We start from the raw sequence: 23,182 nt of genomic DNA on the forward strand, positions 1-23,182 counted from the left end.
CGGCGACGGAAAGAAACATATGTTTCGTAGCGATAGTAGTTGCTCGTAATATTAAGTATTTCGTAATAACGGAGGAAGAAATTCACTCCACCACAAAAGTACATTGTAATTGTAAATGCACTCTAGAACAACACAGATCACACTTTTAATGTCAATGCCAGACAAAAGCTACATCCAGGGTAAGTTGTATGTAATGTTATCACGGTCTATCCGTAAGAGTATTCCCAGTTGCCTGAATAGAGGCATTAAATTAAACGTGTGGCTCTCTTGCCTTAGCTCTTATTTCGATATCAGTACCTTAAACAAGAAAACTTCTCATTCTTTGTTTTCACTGCTACTGGTAGGGGTGTTACCATTATGTTTTATTAGATATCCATGTATATACCTCATTATCAGGTTTTATTAAATTATGTGTTATAAAATAATATAAGCTTCTTAGACAGGCTGCAGGTGACTACGAGACACGGAAATAAAATGCTCGTTTAATGTTCTGTTGATAGAGACAGCAGTTGGAGACTGAGATCAATTCACGGACGCCAAAAGAGTCTCAGATTTGTTGTTGTTGTTGTTGTTGTGCAACTCCCAATATGCTGTCACATATGTCTACATTTTCTCGCTGCGCAATCGGAGAACGTCGTATGAAAATTCACTGTAAAACAAAGAAAACGAGGCACCACGAAGGAATTATACGAATGGGACGGAGATCAGTAGATGTGATGTGCATGTACAGACAAACAAACGGTTACACCATCAGAAAAATTCGATGATTTATTCAAGAGAAAGACCTTCACAAATTGAGCAAGTCAATAACGCGTTGGATCACCTCTGGCCCTTGTGCAAGCGATTGTTAGGCTTGGCATTGACTGATAGAGCTGTTGGTAGTCCTCCTAAGGGATATCGTGCCATATTCTGTCCCATTAGTGCGTTTGATCGTGAAAATCCCGAGCTCATTGGAGGGGCCTGCCCATAATGCTCTGTACGTTCTCAGTTGGGGAGAGATACTGCGACCTTGCTGGCCAAGATAGGGTTTGGCAATCACGAAGGCAAGCAGTAGAAACTCTCGCCATGAGCGGGCGGACATTATCTTGCTGAAATGTAATACCAGGTTGGTTTGCCGTGAAGGGCAAGGAAACGGGGCGTAGAATATCGCCGACGTACTGCTGTGTTGTAAGGGTGCCGCGGTTGACAGACAAACGTTGTCAGCAAATGGGAGGTACACACAGTAACTATAACGCCATACTGATTCTCACAGACGCATACGCAAACAAGAACACAGAAACTTCACATCAACAAAAGCAACGACTTCTTCTAAACAAGGCTGACTGGGAAAAATTGACTATAAAGCACACATTCTTACGTACCTGCTTCAAAAAGCACAGCAATTAGCTATCTCAAAGACCAACCAAGCACCGAAACGGAGACTCCGTCGGTCCACTGAGTTAACAGAACTAAGGAAAGACGCTATAGACAGGAGGAAACATCGCCGAAAAGCAAAAACCCTCCACAAGAGAGGGAAGTAAAACTGGAACTATACCGTGATGCAAAGCAAAAATGTAAAAACGAATTACACGAGACCAGACAGGATAACTGGAACAGTTTTGTCAAAATTCAATTACAAAGCAATCCATGGAGTTAATCATTCAAACTACAAACAGAAAATGTATAGACGCCGACAGTACTGGTAAATGTTAGGCTCACAGACGGCACTATTACGACGGGCTGAAGATGTTGAGCAGAGTGCCTACTGAACAAACTTCTCCATGATGACGTAAAGACGAATGACCAGCAACATCACATAGCCTAACGAAAACAAATGGCTACCACCTAAACCAATTACTGTTACTGTCCCATTTTCCCAAGAAGTGCTCGCCTTAGTAATTAAATGACTAAATAATATGACATACACTAGAAAATACAGTTGCACAGAATATCCTCTTTCTAGAAGACCCGTGGTCTAGGGGTAGCGTCTTTGATTCATAATCAAAACGTCTTCGGTCCCGGGTTCGATCCCCGCCACTGCCTAAACTTTGATAAATAATCAGCATTGGCGGCCGAAGACTTCCGGCATAAGAAGTCAGCCTCATTCTGCCAACGGCCTTGTCAAAGAGGGCGGAGGAGCGGATAGAGGTTCAGGGCACTCTCTTGTCCTAGGGGTGGGAAATTGCCCTTAAAGGCGGAAGAATCAGCAATGATCAACGACATGAGGTTGCAGAAGGCAATGGAAACCACTGCATTAAAGACACGTAACGTGTATCCACAGGACATGTGGCCTGTAATTGAAGAAGTGTCATGATGATCTCTCCATTGGCAAAAGATTCCGGAATAGTCCCCCATTCGGATCTCCGGGAGGGGACTGCCAAGGGGGAGGTTACCATGAGAAAAAGATTGAATAATCATCGAAAGGATAACGTTCTACGAGTCGGGGCGTGGAATGTCAGAAGCTTGAACGTGGTAGGGAAACTAGAAAATTTGAAAACCGAAATGCAAAGACTCAATCTAGATATAGTAGGGGTCAGTGAAGTGAAGTGGAAGGAAGACAAGGATTTCTGATCAGATGAGTATCGGGTAATATCAACAGCAGCAGAAAATGGTATAACAGGTGTAGGATTCGTTATGAATAGGAAGGTAGGGCAGAGGGTATGTTCCTGTGAACAGTTCAGTGACCGGGTTGTTCTAATCAGAATCGACAGCAGACCAACACCGACAACGATAGTTCAGGTATACATGCCGACGTCGCAAGCTGAAGATGATCAGATAGAGAAAGTGTGTGAGGATATTGAAAGGGTAATGCAGTATGTAATGGGGGACGAAAATCTAATAGTCATGGGCGACTGGAATGCAGTTGTAGGGGAAGGAGTAGAAGAAAAGGTTACAGGAGAATATGGGCTTGGGACAAGGAATGAAAGAGGAGAAAGACTAATTGAGTTCTGCAACAAGTTTCAGCTAGTAATAGCGAATACCCTGTTCAAGAATCACAAGAGGAGGAGGTATACTTGGAAAAAGGCCGGGAGATACGGGAAGATTTCAATTAGATTACATCATGGTCAGACAGAGATTCAGAAATCAGATACTGGATTGTAAGGCGTACCCAGGAGCAGATATAGACTCAGATCACAATATAGTAGTGATGAAGAGTAGGCTGAAGTTCAAGACTAGTCAGGAAGAATCAATACGCAAAGAAGTGGGATACGGAAGTACTAAGGAATGACGAGATACGTTTGAAGTTCTCTAACGCTATAGATACAGCAATAAGGAATAGCGCAGTAGGCAGTGCAGTTGAAGAGGAATGGACATTTCTAAAAAGGGCCATCACAGAAGTTGGGAAGGAAAACATAGGTACAAACACGGTAGCTGCGAAGAAACCATGGGTAACAGAAGAAATACTTCAGTTGATTGATGAAAGGAGGAAGTACAAACATGTTCCGGGAAAATCAGGAATACAGAAATACAAGTCGCTGAGGAATGAAATAAATAGGAAGTGCAGAGAAGCTAAGACGAAATGGCTGCAGGAAAAATGTGAAGACATCGAAAAAGATATGATTGTCGGAAGGACAGACTCAGCATACAGGAAAGTCAAAACAACCTTTGGTGACATTAAAAGCAACGGTGGTAACATTAAGAGTGCAACGGGAATTCCACTGTTATATGCAGAGGAGAGAGCAGATAGGTGGAAAGAATACATTGAAAGCCTCTATAGGGGTGAGGATTTGTCCGATGTGATAGAAGAAGAAACAGGAGTCGATTTAGAAGAGATAGGGGATTCAGTATTAGAATCGGAATTTAAAAGAGCATTGGAGGACTTACGGTCAAATAAGGCACAAGGGATAGATAACATTCCATCAGAATTTCTAAAATAATTGGGGGAAGTGGCAACAAAACGACTATTCACGTTGGTGTGTAGAATATATGAGTCTGGCGATATACCATCTGACTTTCGGAAAAGCATCATCCACACAATTCCGAAGACGGCAAGAGCTGACAACTGCGAGAATTATCGCACAATCAGCTTAACAGCTCATGCATCGAAGCTGCTTACAAGAATAATATACAGAAGATGGAAAAGAAAATTGAGAATGCGCTAGGTGACGATCAGTTTGGCTTTAGGACGAGAGAGGCAATTCTGACGTTACGTCTAATAATGGAAGCAAGGCTAAAGAAAAATCAAGACACTTTCATAGGATTTGTCGACCTGGAAAAAGCGTTCGACAATATAAAATGGATCAAGCTGTTCGAGATTCTGAAAAAAGTAGGGGGTAAGCTATAGGGAGAGACGGGTCATATACAATATGTACAACAACCAAGAGGGAATAATAAGAGTGGACGATCAAGAACGTAGTGCTCGTATTAAGAAGGGTGTAAGACAAGGCCGTAGCCTTTCGCCCCTACTCTTCAATCTATACATCGAGGAAGCAATGATGGAAATAAAAGAAAGGTTCAGGAGTGGAATTAAAATACAAGGTGAAAGGATATCAATGATACGATTCGCTGATGACATTGCTATCCTGAGTGAAAGTGAAGAAGAATTAAATGATCTGCTGAACGGAATGAACAGTCTAATGAGTACACAGTATGGTTTGAGAGTAAATCGGAGAAAGACGAAGGTAATGAGAAGTAGTAGAAATGAGAACAGCGAGAAACTTAACATCAGGATTGATAGTCACGAGCCGGCCGAAGTGGCCGTGCGGTTAAAGGCGCTGCAGTCTGGAACCGCAAGACCGCTACGGTCGCAGGTTCGAATCCTGCCTCGGGCATGGATGTTTGTGATGTCCTTAGGATAGTTAGGTTTAACTAGTTCTGAGTTCTAGGGGACTAATGACCTCAGCAGTTGAGTCCCATAGTGCTCAGAGCCGTTTGAACCCTTTTTTTTATGGTCACGAAGTCAATGAAGTTAAGGAATTCTGCTACCTAGGCAGTAAAATAACCAATGACTGACGGAGCAAGGAGGACATCAAAAGTAGACTCGCTATGGCAAAAAAGGCATTTCTGGCCAAGAGAAGTCTACTAATATCAAATACCGGCCTTAATTTGAGGAAGAAATTTCTGAGGATGTACGTCTGGAGTACAGCTTTGTATCGTAGTGAAACATGGACTGTGGGAAAACCGGAACAGAAGAGAATCGAAGCATTTGAGATGTGGTGCTATAGACGAATGTTGAAAATTAGGTGGACTGATAAGGTAAGGAATGAGGAGGTTCTAGGCAGAATCGGAGAGGAAAGGAACATGTAGAAAACACTGATAAGGAGAAGGGATAGGATGATAGGACATCTGCTAAGACATGAGGGAATGACTTCCATGGTACTAGAGGGAGCTGTAGAGGGCAAAAACTGTAGAGGAAGACAGAGATTGGAATACGTCAAGCAAATAATTGAGGACGTAGGTTGCAAGTGCTACTCTGAGATGAAGAGGTTAGCACAGGAAAGGAATTCGTGGCGGGCCGCATCAAACCAGTCAGTAGACTGATGAAAAAAAAAAAAAGTTACTGAACGAGGCATTGCTGCAAAGTATGGTCCCTACCATGTGGAAAACAGCGATAGTAAAAATCATCAAAAAATCATCGGATCGTGGCCCAACACACCCCAAGACTTACAGGCACATATGCCTCTTGAATACTTTGGCTAAGTTACAGGAGAGGCTGTCAGTCACACAGGAAGTTCTTCAGCCTTAGTCCACATCAGCATGGCTTTAGACCCAGAAGTTCAGTAGACGACGCAGTTAACCGCGTGCTGGAAATAACATAGGACACACAAGAAAATTACGTAACAGGAATAACAATAGGGGACACCAGGTACAGTTGATACGCTTTTTACTTTTTGGTTTTTGTATTTTTTTTATCTGTAACTGTACTGAAACAAATGCAACGTAATAACCTACTATAACTATTTGGGTATCAGTTGGTACATTTAAAAGCTTTATAAAAATAAGTTTGTGGTGTCGAAAATATTTTGCAAATTTTGCGGGATGTATCAGTTTAACCCAGTCTGTGTGAAGTTGATACCGATATGGGTCAAGTTGAGACGCCTTTGAGCAGCTGGTACGATGCCAGAATTCAGGATAATAATAACCAAAACATGTATTCGGTTTTATTGTTTTAAAGTGTAAAATATATTAGAACCAAAAACTATTATTCTAAAGATAAATTTAAAAATTAATATAATGGATTATTACATTTTTCTAATAAATTTCTTAGTTTTACATAAATTAACATTTTGTAAACAACGTTTAAACATAAGATTATAAGAAAGTTTTATATAGCCTCACAGGCCCTTAATTGTGGCAAGTCATTCCGATTCTGAAGAGAAACAGGGGTCTGATTGGCAGTTAACACGAGTGTAAAAAGGGCTGTCCTCTGCACAGGCTATGTGTGCCCACTTTTTGCAGGAAACACATTGGATCAAATATTGACCCGGTTTGGATAAAGAAAGTTTTAAGAGACACCAAACAAAAAGAGTGTTCGTCAGAGTCTGATTCATGTTTCTTTTTTATTAGGCTTCACTCTTTTTTTACTCTGTTTCCTTGGTTTGCCGAGCTGTTGGTTTTGCTCGCAACCAAATAACTTCAAATGGTTCAAATGGCTCTGAGCGCTATGGGACTTAACATCTGAGGTCATCAGTCCCCTAGAACTTAGAACTACTTAAACCTAACCAACCTAAGGACATCACACAAATGCATGCCCGAGGCAGGATTCGAACCTGCGACCGTAGCGGTCGCACGGTTCCAGGCTGAAGCGCCTAGAACCACTCGGCCACTGCGGCCGGCCCAAATAACTTCATTAGTTTTAATTTGTCTTTCTCTGTCTTAATGAACTTCTTTCTCTCCCTCTCCTTTCTATGTTGCTCTGTTTTATTTTTTATAGAAGTACCTGTAAGAAAGCAGAACTTTTAGGGTTGCTTGCCTTTACCGCTTGTTTTCCGTTCTCCTGCTTTTAGTAGAGGGCGAATTTGTTCTGGCGTAGCAGTGGGAGAGATAGCTCCAAGGCCAGCAATGACAAGTGATGACTTCTTTTCAGTGGTGTCGGCTAATACCGATGTAGAAAGATGTTGGCCGACTGCGGATGTCGAAGGCTGATGGACTTCTGGAGATCTAGGAGGCTGTTGGTCTCCTGCTAACGTAGAAGTTTGTTGATCTTCTGGTGTCGTAGAAAGCTGACGGTAAGTTACAAAGCTTAAAAATACCTGGGTTATACGGCATGATCCCTGAAGCTGCCACAATATTATTTGGTGTCATGGCATTTCCAGAGGCACTATTTACAAGATTAAGAATGTCACAAATTGTTACAGTTTTTCCAGAGTTGCTAATTAGCCTGTTGTCTACAGCTGTAAAGTAGTATTTCTTGAATGGTCCATAAACGTCAAGGGGCTGGAAGCGGCGAGTGGATTGGGGAGGCAAAGACAGCAAAACAACTCCATTGTCTATAGAAAAGTTTAACACCTGTATTGACAAGTGTGAATCGTTATTGTCAAGCAACAAAAGGCAGGGATGTTTGGGTGTTTACTTTACGTGGCTGTGAAGGTGTCATAAAAGTTAGGAACGATGACCCAGTCATCCAGCCAGATGAATGCGCAGTACCAATACACCCTACCGGTCCTCCCTTTATGAAATAGTCTTTAAAGAACACTCAAGGGAAAATGAAGAGCGTGGGGGGGGGGGGAGGGGTAGCGTTGCCATAGCACTGACAGCAGTTACAGTTGTAACTGTTTGCCCTCGCTCAGCTGAAGTGGCTTTTGCAACTTCCCGAACTCCTTTCTCAGCTATAATTTTACTTGGCCGCTGAACAGTTTGCATCCCGGTTTCGTCCGTATTCCACACATCTTCGCTTTGAAACTTATGTTTTTCATAAGTACGTCTCAAATTTTCAAAATAAAACAACAAAAAAACAAAAAACAAAACTACTTCCAACGTTGTGCCGATTAAAACCAGCTGCGCTATTAGGGCTTGTCGCTTCTGGCTCTCTTAAAGAAAGATTAGGATGCCTTTCAAAAACTTACAAAACCATTCTGAAGTTGTCATTTTGGCATTTATCCAGATATCTGGCACTGTTACTTGATTCGCTAGTGCTGATTCATAGACCAGTTCCCGAATATTTTTAGGAGTTATTCCATAGTAAATCTTAGCTCTTGTTAAAATATAGTTACTACGCTCATTTTCCAAATCATTATTTAATACTTGTCGATGTTTAGCATATCCCATTTTTACGTCCTCAACTGCTTCTGAAGTTTCAAGATGCTTTTCCTTTTCAACTTTATACCTATAAAGCGTCATTTTGTCTAAGCAAATGTTTTTGCTGCATCTCTGATAGGAATCCGGGCAGTCTTAATTTCTTTATATGCCCTCTCAAATATATCAATGGGCATTTCGCCCCTTTCAGATTTCTTCTTATAATTCGTCAACATTTCTGAAAACTAAAGTACCACGTAAGAAAATACTTGTGGGTTAAGTTGATACACCATATCAACTTGCCCCAAAAGAAACATATCAACGTCACCCAAACGACGCCATTACACTAAAGTAAAATGTACCAGGAAATTACTGTTCAAAGTTAATATTCTTACCTCCAAAGCATGAAACAAGATGGCGTGTTTGATTGTTCAACTAGCTCACGAATAACCATAAAGTAAAAGGTGAAAGAGTCTAGTAAAACTTTACTTTCATTTGAAAAAAGTTTCTTTTATTCACAAAAAACAGCGGCAAACAACATTCTCCTCCGGCACACTCGTGGTTACTGAGAATCGATCTGTTCCCCCTCCACCCCCGTTCCCGCTTGCGAGCGTCTTCACCATTGCAAGTTATTGGGCCTGTGTCAATTTGACCCTGTGTCAACTAGACCCGGTCTCCCCCAGACATAGCCGGCGTCTTTCGAAATCTCTGGTAGCCTGCCGTTTCCGCAAGGCTACGAGAGGTGCAGACACCAAGAGTTCCGTACAATAGCTGACTCGATTATTCGACAAGTGCTAACATAGGATGGCTCAAGGACAAGAAGGAAAGTAAAAGGTTATCAAGAAAATAACTAAAAGATGCTCACTAGGCTCTATCGGCGGGCCAGTTTTCTGGGGTATTGCCATAGTACCACTCCTAAACAATCTCTACGACGATGATAGGATTAAGGGTATAGTTGCCTATGGCGACGACCTGCTAGTAGTAATAACTGCAAACTCAACAGCGATACTCGAAAGCAACTCTTTGTGTAAATAAATGACCGGTGCAGCCGTAACCACCTTACCATTTCGGGTAACAAGATAGTACATTTACTGATCAACACCACCCTTAGACTGAAGAACACTAGCATATAGAGAAAAGTAACGACAAGATGCCTAGGGATACAACCCGGCGAACGATTGACGATGAGCGAGAACTAGGATTTACAATTGGAAAAACAACGAAACTAATGCACAGAATTGCCACGCTAAACTCAGGTTGCTATAGACTATCACTGCAGACGCAACGAATTCATCATACAGACCTGTTTGAGCCTATTACGTGCTTCGCAGCAAGTGCCTGGGCACATCGATTGTCATTCACGACTCATTAAACCATTGTGAGGTGTTGACGAAGAGATGTATCGCTCAGAATGTCAGGAGCATTTAGCACCACGTCCGTGGAAGGCCTATGCGTTTTACCTGCAATATAACCCATTGACATAACTATCAGACACAGAGCAGCATCGTATTGGCTCAAAAGGGGAAGACTAGACAAGGTACATGAGGGAACAGAGAATCAAGTTACAGAAAAAACGCCAATTGAATCTTCGGAATATGGAGACATTTCAGAAAGAATGGGAAACATCTGCTGGCCGCTGTGGGCGAGCGGTTCTACGCGCTTCAGTCCGGAACGGCGATGCTCCTACGGTTGCAGGTTCGAAAATAGGTTAGTTAGGTTCAAGTAGTTCTAAGTCTAGGGGACTGATGACCTGGTATGTTAAGTTTCATAGTGCTCAGAGCCATTTGAACCATTTTTGGGAAACATCTGACAAGGGCCGACTCGTTCTTTCCGAACATCCGGGTATCGTTGAGGCTGAGATACATTCACCCACGTGGCGGTATGGTACATTTCCTGATGGGCCATGGCCATTACCCTACATACCTGCACCGCTTTGGCCTTTGCCAGAGTGATAGTTCTGAATGTGGTGATCATGGGACCCCCGAACACCTAACACTACAATGCAGCACACACACACACACACACACACACACACACACACACACACACACCATGTAAGACCTATGGTAGAAATCGAAGGCACTGGGCAAGCTTTAAGAGACTCAGATCAATAGAATAGGCTTAACGGCATCACTGATGAAATATCAAGAGTGCTACCCAAGTCTTACAAGGAGCAACGACCATATACAAGATCACGACCAGACACGCCTCCTATGCCACAACATGAAACGTAAGACTACTGAGATTCAAACACTGATGTGGAAACAATTGAAAATGTAGACACAGATGATGATATGAGCGCACCAGATACAGATAAATACACACATAGTAGCAGATCACAAGACTGCAACAATACTACTTGTAATATATACATGGAATTTTCCTGCTTGTACAAAGTGAAACAAGTAATTCTTTAGTTCTTTTTATCATTATTTTCAAACATGTAGTTGTGTAATATGTAAATTGTATAAAATGCAAACTGCAAGACATGTTAACTTTGAAAAATGATACATAAAAACACATATGCAGTATACTAAGACACAGATACACAAGTACTAACGCACAACATAGGTAACAAGTGCCCTTCGAGGAGACGAGGCTTGAGGATCACCCTTCCGAGGCTCCTTCCCCATTATGGCGCAGGCAAATGGAGAAAGTAATTGTAGTAACAAATAGTACTGTCACACCTCATAGATAAACCACGTAGCGTTAATCTCACGACAAACATGCGTACAGTAATACCCATAGTAGAATGGAATATGCTAATTCACCTGAGACAGCCACGAAGTGCTTACTGAAAACCCACCTGAAACATCCAGGTGAAGTAACCTCTTTTGCTGTTGTAGAGTACGCCATATTTATAGATAAGAGCACATTTTACTTTATTTCCGGTTTTACACTCAAGCGCCTAAGAGACTGGTATAGGCATGTGTATTCAAATACAGAGGTATGTAATACGGCACTGCGGTCGACAACGCTTATATAAGACAACAAGTGTCTGGCATAGTTGTTAGGTCGGTTACTGCTGCTACAATGGCAGCTTATCAAGATTTAAGTGAGTTTGAACGTGGTGTTATAGTCAGCGCACGAGTGATGGGACATGGCAGCTCCGAGGTAGCGATGAAGTGGGTATTTTCCCATATGCCGTATCAGGAATCCGGTAAAACACCAAATCTCTGAGATCGCAGCGGCCGGAAAAAGATCCTGCAAGAACGGGACCAACGACGACTGAAGAGAATCGCTCAACGTGACAGAAGTGCAACCCTTCCGCAGATTGCTGTAGATTTCGATGCTGGGCCATCAACAAGTGTCAGCGTGCGAACCATTCAACGAAATATATGGGCTCTCGGAGCCGAAGGCCCACTCGTGTACCCTTGATGATCGCACGACACAAAACTTTACGCCTCGCCTGGGCTCGTCAACACCGACATTGAACTATTGATGACTGGAAACATGTTGCCTGCTCGGACGAATATCGTTTCAAATTGTATCGAGCGGATGGACGGAGACGGGTATGGAGACAACTTCATGAATCCATGGACCCTGCATATCATTAGGGGTCTGTCCAAGCTGGTGGAGGCTATGTAAAGGTCTGGGGCGTGTGCAGTTGGAGTGATATGTGATTCCTGATGCTTTTCGTACGTCTCTGACACGGAATACGTACGTAGCATGCTGTCTGGTCAGTGCATCCATTTATGTCCATTGTGCATTCCGACGGACTTCCGCAATTTCAGCAGAACAATGTGACACTCCACACGGCCATAATTGCTACAGAGTGGCTCCAGGAACACTCTTTTGAGTTTAAACACTTCCGCTGTCCATCAAGCTCCCCATACGTGAACATTATTGACAATATCTGGGATGCCTTGCAACGTACTGTTCAGAAGATATATCCACCCCTTGTACTCTTAATGATTTATGGACAGCCGTGCAGGATTCATGGTGTCAGTTCTCTCCAGCACTACTTCAGACATTAGTCGAGTCCATGCCACGTCCTGTTGCGGCACTTCTGCGTGCTTGCGGAGGCCCTACACAATATTACACAGGTGTACCAGTTTCTTTGGCTCTTTAGTATAGTATTAGACGTATTTAAAGTGAATATAACAGTGCTGCAGTATATACATTGTAAGTAGGGAGCGGTAGATTCCCATGGTGGCCAACAAGGCGAGTGGCCATCTAGCGCTTTCGAAGTCAGCGTAATGAGGTGCTGAGGCAAAAATCACTCGTGACGTCAGCAAAGAGATACGTAGGGAAAGTACATTTATTCTGGCGCGAATGTAGTAATTGTTATTAACAAATATTTGCTAACAGAAGTTGACTTTTGCCACTCAGACGTTGGGATGAGTCTACGGGCCATAAATACTATCTTTCACTAACTTTAAAATACGAGGATACGTTGATATTAATAAAAAATGAATAATTCCCGCATAACCGAAGATGTACAATCTCATATGAATTATATCGAGTGTACGATCAAGTTATAGACCGTGCGCCATAGTCGGCAGTCGTCGATGGGATGCCTTTCGATCTAGTCATATGGAATACCATTTTCTCGTACCGTTAATACTTAGCTTATAATCAGAGTGAACAAGATAGCTTTATGGTGTTTGTTAAGTAAACGCACCATAATGGCATACTGTGTAAAAATTGCTTACACGAAAAACTGCTTCCCGCTTCATTGCGTAGAACATAGACAGTAATATTGCACTTTCAGAATCCGATGGCCTGCTACAGCTCTTCAAGGGGACATAAGACTATAAGACCATCTCCACATAACAGGTAGAAAGGCAGCAGCTCACCAAGTCAGTTCAAGGACGGGATGGCTTAATTATTACTAAACTCGGTTGGGAAAGGGTGACCAGTTGTACTGCACATCCCTTACAAGATCATCTACGAATTCACCGACTAAACTGAGACATTTCTGGAGGTTTAGTACGAGTCGAATGTTCTTGCACTTTGTATTACCTGAATCTTTCTTTTCGCCTGTTACTTTCTTCTTACGAATACGGTAAAATTTGTTTTCTATTGTCATAATGTACTTTACGCATCCCATGTTTTAATTAATAGTTTAATTATGTAAAAGACAAGAAAAATAACAGCACTGAGAGAATCTGTAGGAATAGACGAAGAGTCTGTCTCTGCAACTTGTAACTAGTTTTTAGTGACAAGCAACCCACCATAGCTACCAACGCAGTAGGTTACACTGTAATGTTAATAAATAAATGTCTTGCTATGAAAGAAAATGGCTTCCTAGCCGTCACTCTTGGTTGTCAGGCAATATGGCGGGCGACAATCAGTTTGGTATCCTATCTTTATCCTGGCGGCTCCAGACACGTCTTCGGCATGGAGTCTCATTGGCTGAAGTAGAATTATCTTCAGTAGTATGTCCCACTTCCAACTGAGCCCCCATGACCAGCGGAGACAAGTCTGGAGACGCACTGGACAGCCGTGGAATATCAACACGACTGTCGCCCATCATACGGGGCGACACTCAGGAGTGATGGTCTGTGGTGCCATTTCTTTTCATAGCAGGGCCACTTTGGTCGTCATCCGTGGCACCCCTAGAGGTCAATCGTACATCGACGATATTCTACGCCCCGTTTTTCTGCCATTCATGGCAAACCTTGCTAGGCACAGTTCAGCAAGACAATGCCCGCTCGCACACGGCAAGACTTTCTTCTACTGCTTGCCTCCATGTTTGCCTATTTTCTTTCAGTCTATCTGCTTCTTCTCCCTCTCTCTGTCCGTCTACTCCCCCCCCCCAATCTATGTCCTTCTTCCCACTCTCTCTATCTCCTCCTCTCTGTCCATCATCTCCTCCCACTGTCTTTGGCCATCTCCTCCTCCTCCCTTTCTCTGTCCATCTCATCCTCTTCCCATCCTCTATCCATTTCCTTCCTCCCCCCCCCTCTATCTCTGTCTACTTCCTTGTCTCCCTATCGGTGTCGACCTTATTCTTCCCCTCTCTGTCTCTCCATCTCCTCGCCGCTCCCCTCCCCCTCTCGCTGTCCATCATCCTCACCCCAATAGGAGGTCGGTGGTTCTCAGCCCCACAGTGTTTCTTTGCTGGCAGAAAGTAACATGTGTTCCAATTTCGTCTGAAATCTATCCTAATGTTTAGGAGGAGATTTGTACCCTCAACTTCATCCGGGTACGCATGCGTCACATATATTTAACACGTATTAAATATGTTTCCCACATATTTCATATGTACCTCTAGAGATTTTCGCACCTCAATGTTAATGACGTCTTATCTCCTGAACTATTTGTTGTACGATGACATTATTCTGCAGATTAGTTCAGTAGTATATTTGAATACTGTCTGCAAAATGTTGTAGCCAATAGTTAGTGACGAAGTAATAAATTAAAAAGCCTTGCCTGGTGCGGCGATTTTACTGAATTAACAGCGATGAAATTTTTTCTTTCGTCTCTTTGTGTGTCTGTGTGTGGGGGGGCGGTGGGGGTGGAATGGGTGGGGGGGGGGGGGGGAACGGTCAGCAAGAGAAAGTTTCGTAAATGTGTGTAGTTATGTGTAAGTTTATTGCAAGTGCATAAGTGCTATCATTCTCGAATACTAGGTGAATAAAGTCTGGATATTTGTGGGCTACTCTTCGTTTTCACCACCACCCCTTTGATAGTTAGTGGTTCTTACCCACACATTGCTTCTTTCTAGACGGTAAACGATACGTGTACCTAATTTGCTTATAATCGTTCCAGTAATTTAGGAGGGGACGTGGAAAACATACTTACGAACATTTTTGTAACATGTATGGATTTCATGTACCAAACGTCTCTAGTTTCTGAAGTGTCACTTTCGTCTACGACCGCTCAAGTTTTTTTTTTTGTGATGAGTGCCTCTGTGATAACAAACCTTATCTGCAACTCTGAGTCAGTATGCTGCCTCAGGACTTTAGGAGTAGAACTCTTGAAAGAAACAACTCAGGAACCCTCAGAGCATCAATATTCCAAAAGTTGTGTCCTGTTTTCAAAACACTCCCTTTTCAACTTTCAGAAGCAACAACTCACGAATGACTGAGACTGTTTTAGAATTAAAGCATTTTATTGACCTCGCCTGAATCTTTAAGTACGTAGTAAATTTTTTCATTTATAAAAAGCACCTAATAACAAATATTTAAAAAAATTTTAAATTACAATTTACTCAAAAAATTAGCCAGTTATTGCAAAGATTGTAGATGATCATTGCTAAAAGTGATTAACTAGGTGAAAAACAGAAAAGTGTTACGTGAAATGAACTACCAAGTGCACGGTTGGCAAAAGAATAAGAGATGTCTCTCACAGAGCGAAAGATAAAAGCAGTAAACGTACTCACGCCTCTCCGTTATTTAGTGATAACTACTCATAATGTCGTTTATGTTGGCGTCAGATGATGTATAAACAACAGCTTGTAGTCGCCTACACGTTTCAAACATTGTCTCATTTTATCGTTGAATAATTGACTAAGATGTATCATTCAAAAATATTCCCTGCGAAGCGTCTTCCGCCGGTACACACAGGTATCGAAAACTTGTTTGCCTGTGATGGAATGAAAGTGTGTAAGCTATCTGTCCGATTATGTCACACCTGTAGAGTCATTATAATATGCCGGCCGCGGAGGTCTAGCGGTTCTAGGCACTCAGTCCGGAACCGCGCGATTGCTTCCGTCACAGGTTCGAATCCTGCCTCGGGCATGGATGTGTGTGGTGTCCTTAGGTTAGTTAGGTTTAAGTAGTTCTAAGTTCTAGGGGACTGATGACCACAGATGTTAAGTCCCATAGTGCTCAGAGCCATTTGAACCACTATAACATTCCATGTCTTTTGGTAGCACTAGCTGAAGGACTCCATTCCCACCCATTCTAAAAGGCGAAACATTTGAGAAACAAAAACAGCCTGTGACCACTGGATATATATACTAGGTTGGTGGATAAACTCGTAGCGTTTCTCCAAAAGTTTAATAAACACAACAGATACACATAACAGAGACTTAAGTCATCAATAATATATTCTTCTTCACTATTTACAAAAGTCTGCCAATGCTACGTCAATTTTTCGATTTCGTGACTGTAGAAATCACGTGATTTTCAGGCAAAGAACTCTTCGAACCATGTTCGGAACGCATTTTCATTCGAAAAATAAGTTCCTTGAAAGTTGTTCGATAAAGAGCGGAAAAGGTGAAAATCTGAGGGCATAAGATCAGGAGAATAAGATGGGGGCGGAATGACGTCCTAACTGAACTCCTGTATAGCGTTTGTTGTCAGTTTAACAGAATGCGGGAGGGCTACATCGTGGAGTAGCATCGTTTCAGTCTTCCTGGTCGTTGTTCTTGGACTGAAAGATGTCTTAGTTGCTGATAGTAAATGTCAGCAAAAATGGTTACACATCGGGGAGCAACTCACGGTACAACACACCCTCACTGTACCACCTAACGCATAAAATTGTCTTTTTCGGATACGGGCAGATCTTTGTACGGCGAGTTGCTGCCTTGTTTGGGTTCAATCATTCCTTTCTTCTCGTTATATTAGCACAATGACACCATTTCTCGTTACTGGTCGGTGCTGTTCACGAGCCAATTGGTGACGAGCAAACAGAGATGGACACATGGTCTGCCTCTGAGTTTTTTGATTTTGCCTTAGAGCATGCGGTACCCATACGCCCTGCTTTTTGAACGCTCCCGATGCAAGCAGGTGTCGTGCGATGGTGGAACGATCACAATTTATCATATTTGCCAGTTCTCGAGTACACTGACGTGGGTCATTGTAGATTAACGCGTGTAAACGATCTTCATCACACCCCGAAGTTCTTCGTGAAAGTGGACAGTCCCTAATATGAAAACGGTCCTCCTTAAAACGAGGAAACCGTTTTCTTGCCATGCTCTGCTCAATGGCATTATCCCCATACACAATAAATGTTTCTCGTTGCCTCCGCTGCTGTCGCATCTTCGTTCTTCTTAAACGAAGATTGTGTCGGAAATGTTAAGATTTCTCCACTTCGTACGCCATTTTCTGGCGTCCACAACTCCATTCAATACATATAAGAACTTTTAACATCGTGCAGCCCTGTCAGCAACTGTGATAATTAAACATATAACACGTCAGCATCAGTTGCAAATAGAAACCAACCTTTATCTAGGTTTCAACCAAAATAATTTGGCCTTCTTCAGAAGCTATTGACGCTAAAATATTGCATGCCAAAGTTTGGCATGCATTATACTTGACATGGCCAAACTTTGGCATGCAATAATTTAGTGTCGATAGCTTCTGAAGAAGGCCTAATTATTTTGGTTGAAACCTAGGTAAATATTGGTTTCTATTTTCAACTGAGGCTGACGTGTTATATGTTCCATTCACTATCTCCAGGTGACAAAATGACGAAGTGTAAACTGAAATAGCAACAGTGAACTACGGACAAAAGATGACAATCGATAAATAAACTCATAGCAACCGGAATACCAACATGCAAAACAAAAACGCTACGAACTTATACATCACCTTCATACAGTTAGATTTCGGAGTACCTTGTGGTCAAAGATCTTCACAAGCTTTGAGACTTGTACTGAAGTAATGTTTTTTTTTTTTTTGCCACTGTTGTCAAAGTTATCATTTTGCGTGTTTTTTGCTCCCATTGACTTCTATCTGCCCGTCTTCGACTACTTCGGAGTTAGCAATGAGTGTGTGATGTAAATAAGACGGTAAGACGGCAACAAGAGCCTGCGACCATTGGAGTTATCTGTTCTGGTCATTTATGTAATTTATTTTATTTCCTTAACTTTTGTAGCCTTTTATGAAGATACAAAAACAGATCGAATGTCGCTCATGTGTTGGCAAGTAACGGATAGTAAAGTTGTCTGACATAAATGCCTGGGAGACACCGAAGGACAAGTTCAGACGCCTAATTGGAAAGGTTTTCCCTATCCTCCACAGCCGCATCCACCTATCTTTCGCGAAATAATTGTGTAAGTGTATCTGTTGTGTGGAGATGACTCTAAATGTGTGCGTGTAGTGCCCTGTCGCGTTCAGAGATAATGAGAGAAAGGAGAGGGTGAAACCCGGTGTCGGCACATAGCCCACTCTACATCTACATCTACATACATACTCCGCAATCCACCATACAGTGCGTGTCGGAGGGTACCTCATACCACAGCTAGCATCTTCTCTCCCTGTTCCACTCCCAAACAGAACGAGTGAAAAATGCCTGTCTATATGCCTCTGTACGAGCCCTAATCTCTCTTATCTTATTGTTGTGGTCTTTCCGCGAAATGTAAGTCGGCGGCAGTAAAATTGTACTGCAGTCAGCCTCAAATGCTGGTTCTCTAAATTTCCTCAGTAGCGATTCACGGAAAGAACGCCTCTAGAGACTCCCATCCGAGTTCCTGAAGCATTTCCGTAACACTCGCGTGATGATCAAACCTACCAGTAACAAATCTAGCAGCCCGCCTCTGAATTGCTTCTATGTCCTCCCTCAATCCGACCTTATAGGGATCCCAAACGCTCGAGCAGTACGCAAGAATAGGTCGTATTAGTGTTTTATAAGCGGTCTCCTTTACAGATGAACCACATCTTCCCAAAATTCTACCAATGAACCGAAGACGACTATCCGCCTTCCCCACAACTGCCATTACAAGCCTGTCCCACTTCATATCGCTCTGCAATGTTACGCCCAAATATTTAATCGACGTGACTGTGTCAAGCGCTACACTACTAATGGAGTATTCAAACATTACGGGATTCTTTTTCCTATTCATCTGCATTAATTTACATTTATCTATATTTAGAGTTAGCTGCTATTCTTTACACCAATCACGAATCCTGTCCAAGTCATCTTGTATCCTCCTACAGTCACTCAACGACGACACCTTCCCGTACACCACAGCATCATCAGCAAACAGCCGCACATTGCTGTCCAGCCTATCCAAAAGATCATTTATGTAGATAGAAAACAACAGCGGACCTACCACACTTCCCTTGGGCACTCCAGATGATACCCTGACCTCTGATGAACACTCACCATCGAGGACAACGTACTGGGTTCTGTTACTTCGAGCCACTCACATGCTTGGGAATCAATCCCATATGCTCGTACCTTAGTTAGGAGTCTGCAGTGGGGCAACGAGTCAAACGCTTTCCGGAAGTCAAGGAATATGGCATCCGTCTGATACCCTTCATCCATGGTTCGCAAGATATCATGTGAAAAAAGGGCGAGTTGGGTTTCGCAGGAGCGATGCTTTCTAAAGCCGTGCTGATGCATGGACAGCAACTTCTCTGTCTCAAGGAAATTCATTATATTCGAACTGAGAATATGTTCGAGAATCCTGCAAATTTGGGGATCCGTCCTTCTACCCTTCTTATGTACAGGCGTCACCTGCGCTTTTTTCCAGTCGCTCGGGACTTACGTTGGGCAAGAGATTCGCGATAAATGCAAGTTAAGTAAGGAGCCAATGCAGTAGAGTACTCTCTGTAAAACCGAATTGGAATCCCATCAGGACGTGGCGATTTATTTATTTTCAACCCATTCAGCTGCTGCACAACCCCAGGGATGTCTATCACTATGTCCTCCATACGGGAATCTGTACGAGACTCAAACGGCGATGTGTTTGTACGATCCTCCTGCGTGAAAGATTTCTCAAATGCTAAATTTAAAATTTCAGCTTTCGTTTTGCTGTCTTCCGTCGCCACGCCAGACTGATCAGTGAGTGACTGGATGGAAGCCTTCGACCCCCTTACCGATTTTACGTAAGACCAGAATTTCCTTGTGTTTTCAGCAAGATCTTTTGCTAAGGTATGGTTGGTTGAAAGCTTCGCGCATCGCTCTTCTTACAGCCGCACGAATCTCTACTAACTTTTGCCTGTCCTCATTCTCCCGATCTTTCTTGTACCGCGAGTGCGACTGCCTTTGCTTCCTGAGCATTCTCCGAATTGCGCTGTTAAACCACGGTGGGTCTTTTCCGTCCATAACCCAATTTTTCGGCACATACTTGTCCATGTCTTGATTTACAATGTGTTTAAAATGTGCCCATAATTCTTCCACGTCCATCGTACCGGAAGTAAATGAAGTCGATTCAATTACTAAGTGGGATGCTATCAACTGCTTATCTGCTCTTTCTAGTAAGAATACTATCCTAGCCTTCACTCCTCGCGAATAGCAACAAGCATAACGCCCCCATACGACTGACGGATCACCATCAGCAGTGTCACGTGACCTCAGTCCATGCCGGCACGGTAACTCAGCGTGTTTGGTCAGAGGGCTAGCTCTCCTCTGTAATAAACTGAGTTAATGGATCAACAACAAATTGAAATGGGTGTCTTTCGACGTCCGCCCCGAGCAGATACAACGATCAAAAAAGAACAAAACGAGATTAAAAAAAAAGTCCATGGGACACTGAGGTGAGGCATGGAATTGAATTCAAAACACTGGCGCAAAGGCTGGTGATCAGGGAGTTTACGCCACCAGCCCTCCTGTCCCGTCCGTCTTAAGGGCAAAGGGGAAAGTGACAACAGCACGCGGCATAGCCGAACGGTCAGCCATCCACGTACTGGTCATGTAGGACAGTTTTTAACCTAGGGGAGCTGGCGGGAACCTTTTCGTCCACCTCGGAACGGTGGCCGCATCCACTCTCGCGTTTAAAATAACGGATGTGAGCGTTGTAACTTCAGTCTGCCAGTTCACCGGCGAGACGGCCAAAATGTCAGTTGAAGAAATGGGGGATCTGCGTCGCCACGCCCAAGATCTAATGGCTCATTGTCTGCTGTAATATTTACAACTTCAAATATAATCAGATGGACTAGTAAAAGTGTTGCAGATGATGCCGTGTCTTTCATTGCTTGTCTTATGTCTGTGTCGTTCTGTATTCTCAAGATACGTGTGTTTATTAATAAGATGATATGCTGTGTCTTATAACTTACGGTTCATGTCACTGGAGCAACAGTCAAGTTCATTAGTGAGCAATCATTATTTAAATTACATAAAATGAATGACCAGGCGGTTCCTCCTAAAAGGCCATTGCCCATGTTATTACTGCGGCTGTCAAATCCGAACTGGGTCACTGCTAATGATGATAGAGCCGTTGTCGGATATTTGAGTTCTAATATTTCTTTCTATATTAGGCAATCGTTCTTTGATTAATGCTGATCTGTGTGATATGAAAGATGTTTCTAAAGCGGCCTTCATTATGCCCAATAGTGTGCAACAATATTGAATGAGTGTTAGTTAGCTTGAGAAGTTGTGTAATAACACTGCAAAGTTCAAAATCATTTGATATAAGCTGCTTCACCTGAGAAATATTCATTTGTCTGTGGGCAGTAGCCGGCCGCTGTGATCGAGCGGTTCTAGGTGCTTCAGACTGGAACCACGCGGCTGCTACGGTCGCAGGTTCGAATCCTGCTTCGGGCATGGATGTGTGTGATGTGCTTAGGTTAGTTAGGTTTAAGTAGTTCTAAGTCTAGGGGACTGATGACCTCAGATGTTAGGTTCTTAGTGCTTAGAGCCATTTGATTGTTGTGGGCAATACGACAATGTCCTTACCAGTCACTCATGCACTTTGTTGAAGTAAAGTGTTCGTCCATATTTTGCTGTGTTATTTTGTAAAATGTGTTTAAAACAAGAAGAAAGATCATTCACTTCAGACTGCACCGAGATGTGCATACAAATTATTCTTGACAGTGTGGGATGTTACACCAGATGAGTAAAAATAAAAACACAAAATTATAAGCGATTCTTATGAGTTGCTGCTCGCCAAATACAAAAAGCTGTGTCCTACAACTACTAAAGAATATCTTTACGAATAAACATAGGGTAACAGGTTCGAGTAATGTATCAGATATTGGACCAACAACACGTTCTAACACCTGATAACCATTTATGACGTTCAACCGCAGTTTTCTTAATAAGTTACTGTGAGTGAATTTTGGACGCTCCTACATCATTTTTTCTTTCGCTTCGACGAAGGTAAAGAAATTATCAGAAATTACCAGTACAGCAGTCCCTTGGTCGTCTTAAATGTCAAACCTAACTAAATACTGTCCATTTTTTATTAATTAGTCTAGGGGAACTTCAGTAACACTGTGCAATATTATTATACAATAATATTGACAGTTTAGGGCCCGATGAAATCTCCAAACTGCGAAGACTGTGTACATTGTCTTGGACATGGGTGAAAATTAATCCATTATCCACGCAACACACTCTTCACACCTTAGCAATTTTTAAAGATAATTTCGAGACTATTTGGATAAATGTGCAAATATTTTCTTAAAATCTGTGCTGTTAACTATGTGGACAGAAGTCGCTTTTCTCTTATGTGGTTATAATTACGTACATAGAGATGAAACCGTATGATCCGAAACGTCATTGTGCCACAAATAAAATTATTTATGACTGAAAGCTGATATTATATCTACATCACGACTAGCCACTAAAAATCTGCTGCTAGATAAAGGCGTTTTCTATACCTTTCCGCGCAGTACCGTCGAAACCGAGATACACCTCCGTAACGTTGTGATCGCTCCTGCTGATATTGTTGCGTAATTGATGGGGCAATCAGAAAGGCAGCACACCTGCAGCTGGCTGGAGTTGTTACGGGATCCTCGGAGGCGGTTACCTGTGAGCCGGCTCTGTCAGAGGCAGACAGCAGGCCTTTGTCTGGAGAGAGCGAAGGCGAACCGGGAACCGAGGGGCTGGGTAACGGGCCGTGACGTCACACGGTCCGCTCTGACGGACGGTCTGCTAAATATACCAGTGGCGGGCGCAGCACTCGGCTACTGACAGCAAGCTGCCAGGGGAGAGGGGGTGGGGGAGATCAGTGATACGTATAGACAGGCCAGGAACGGATTCGTGCTAGAAGATATCCTCCAACAGATCCTGCAAGATTGCTTGTAGCTCGTAACCATAACCAAACAAATTTTACTGGTCCTTATTAGCTCACTATCCAAGCGCTTCTCCTGTGAAGCATGCTTGAAAATTAATTAACGTTTGTCATCTACACTTTTAAATGACCGAAGTTAACACTGCTCATATTAAAGTTTAACATCTAAGTGAA

The sequence above is a fragment of the Schistocerca nitens genome, chromosome 4 (genome assembly GCF_023898315.1).
Source record: "Schistocerca nitens isolate TAMUIC-IGC-003100 chromosome 4, iqSchNite1.1, whole genome shotgun sequence".
Classification (NCBI taxonomy): domain Eukaryota; kingdom Metazoa; phylum Arthropoda; class Insecta; order Orthoptera; family Acrididae; genus Schistocerca; species Schistocerca nitens.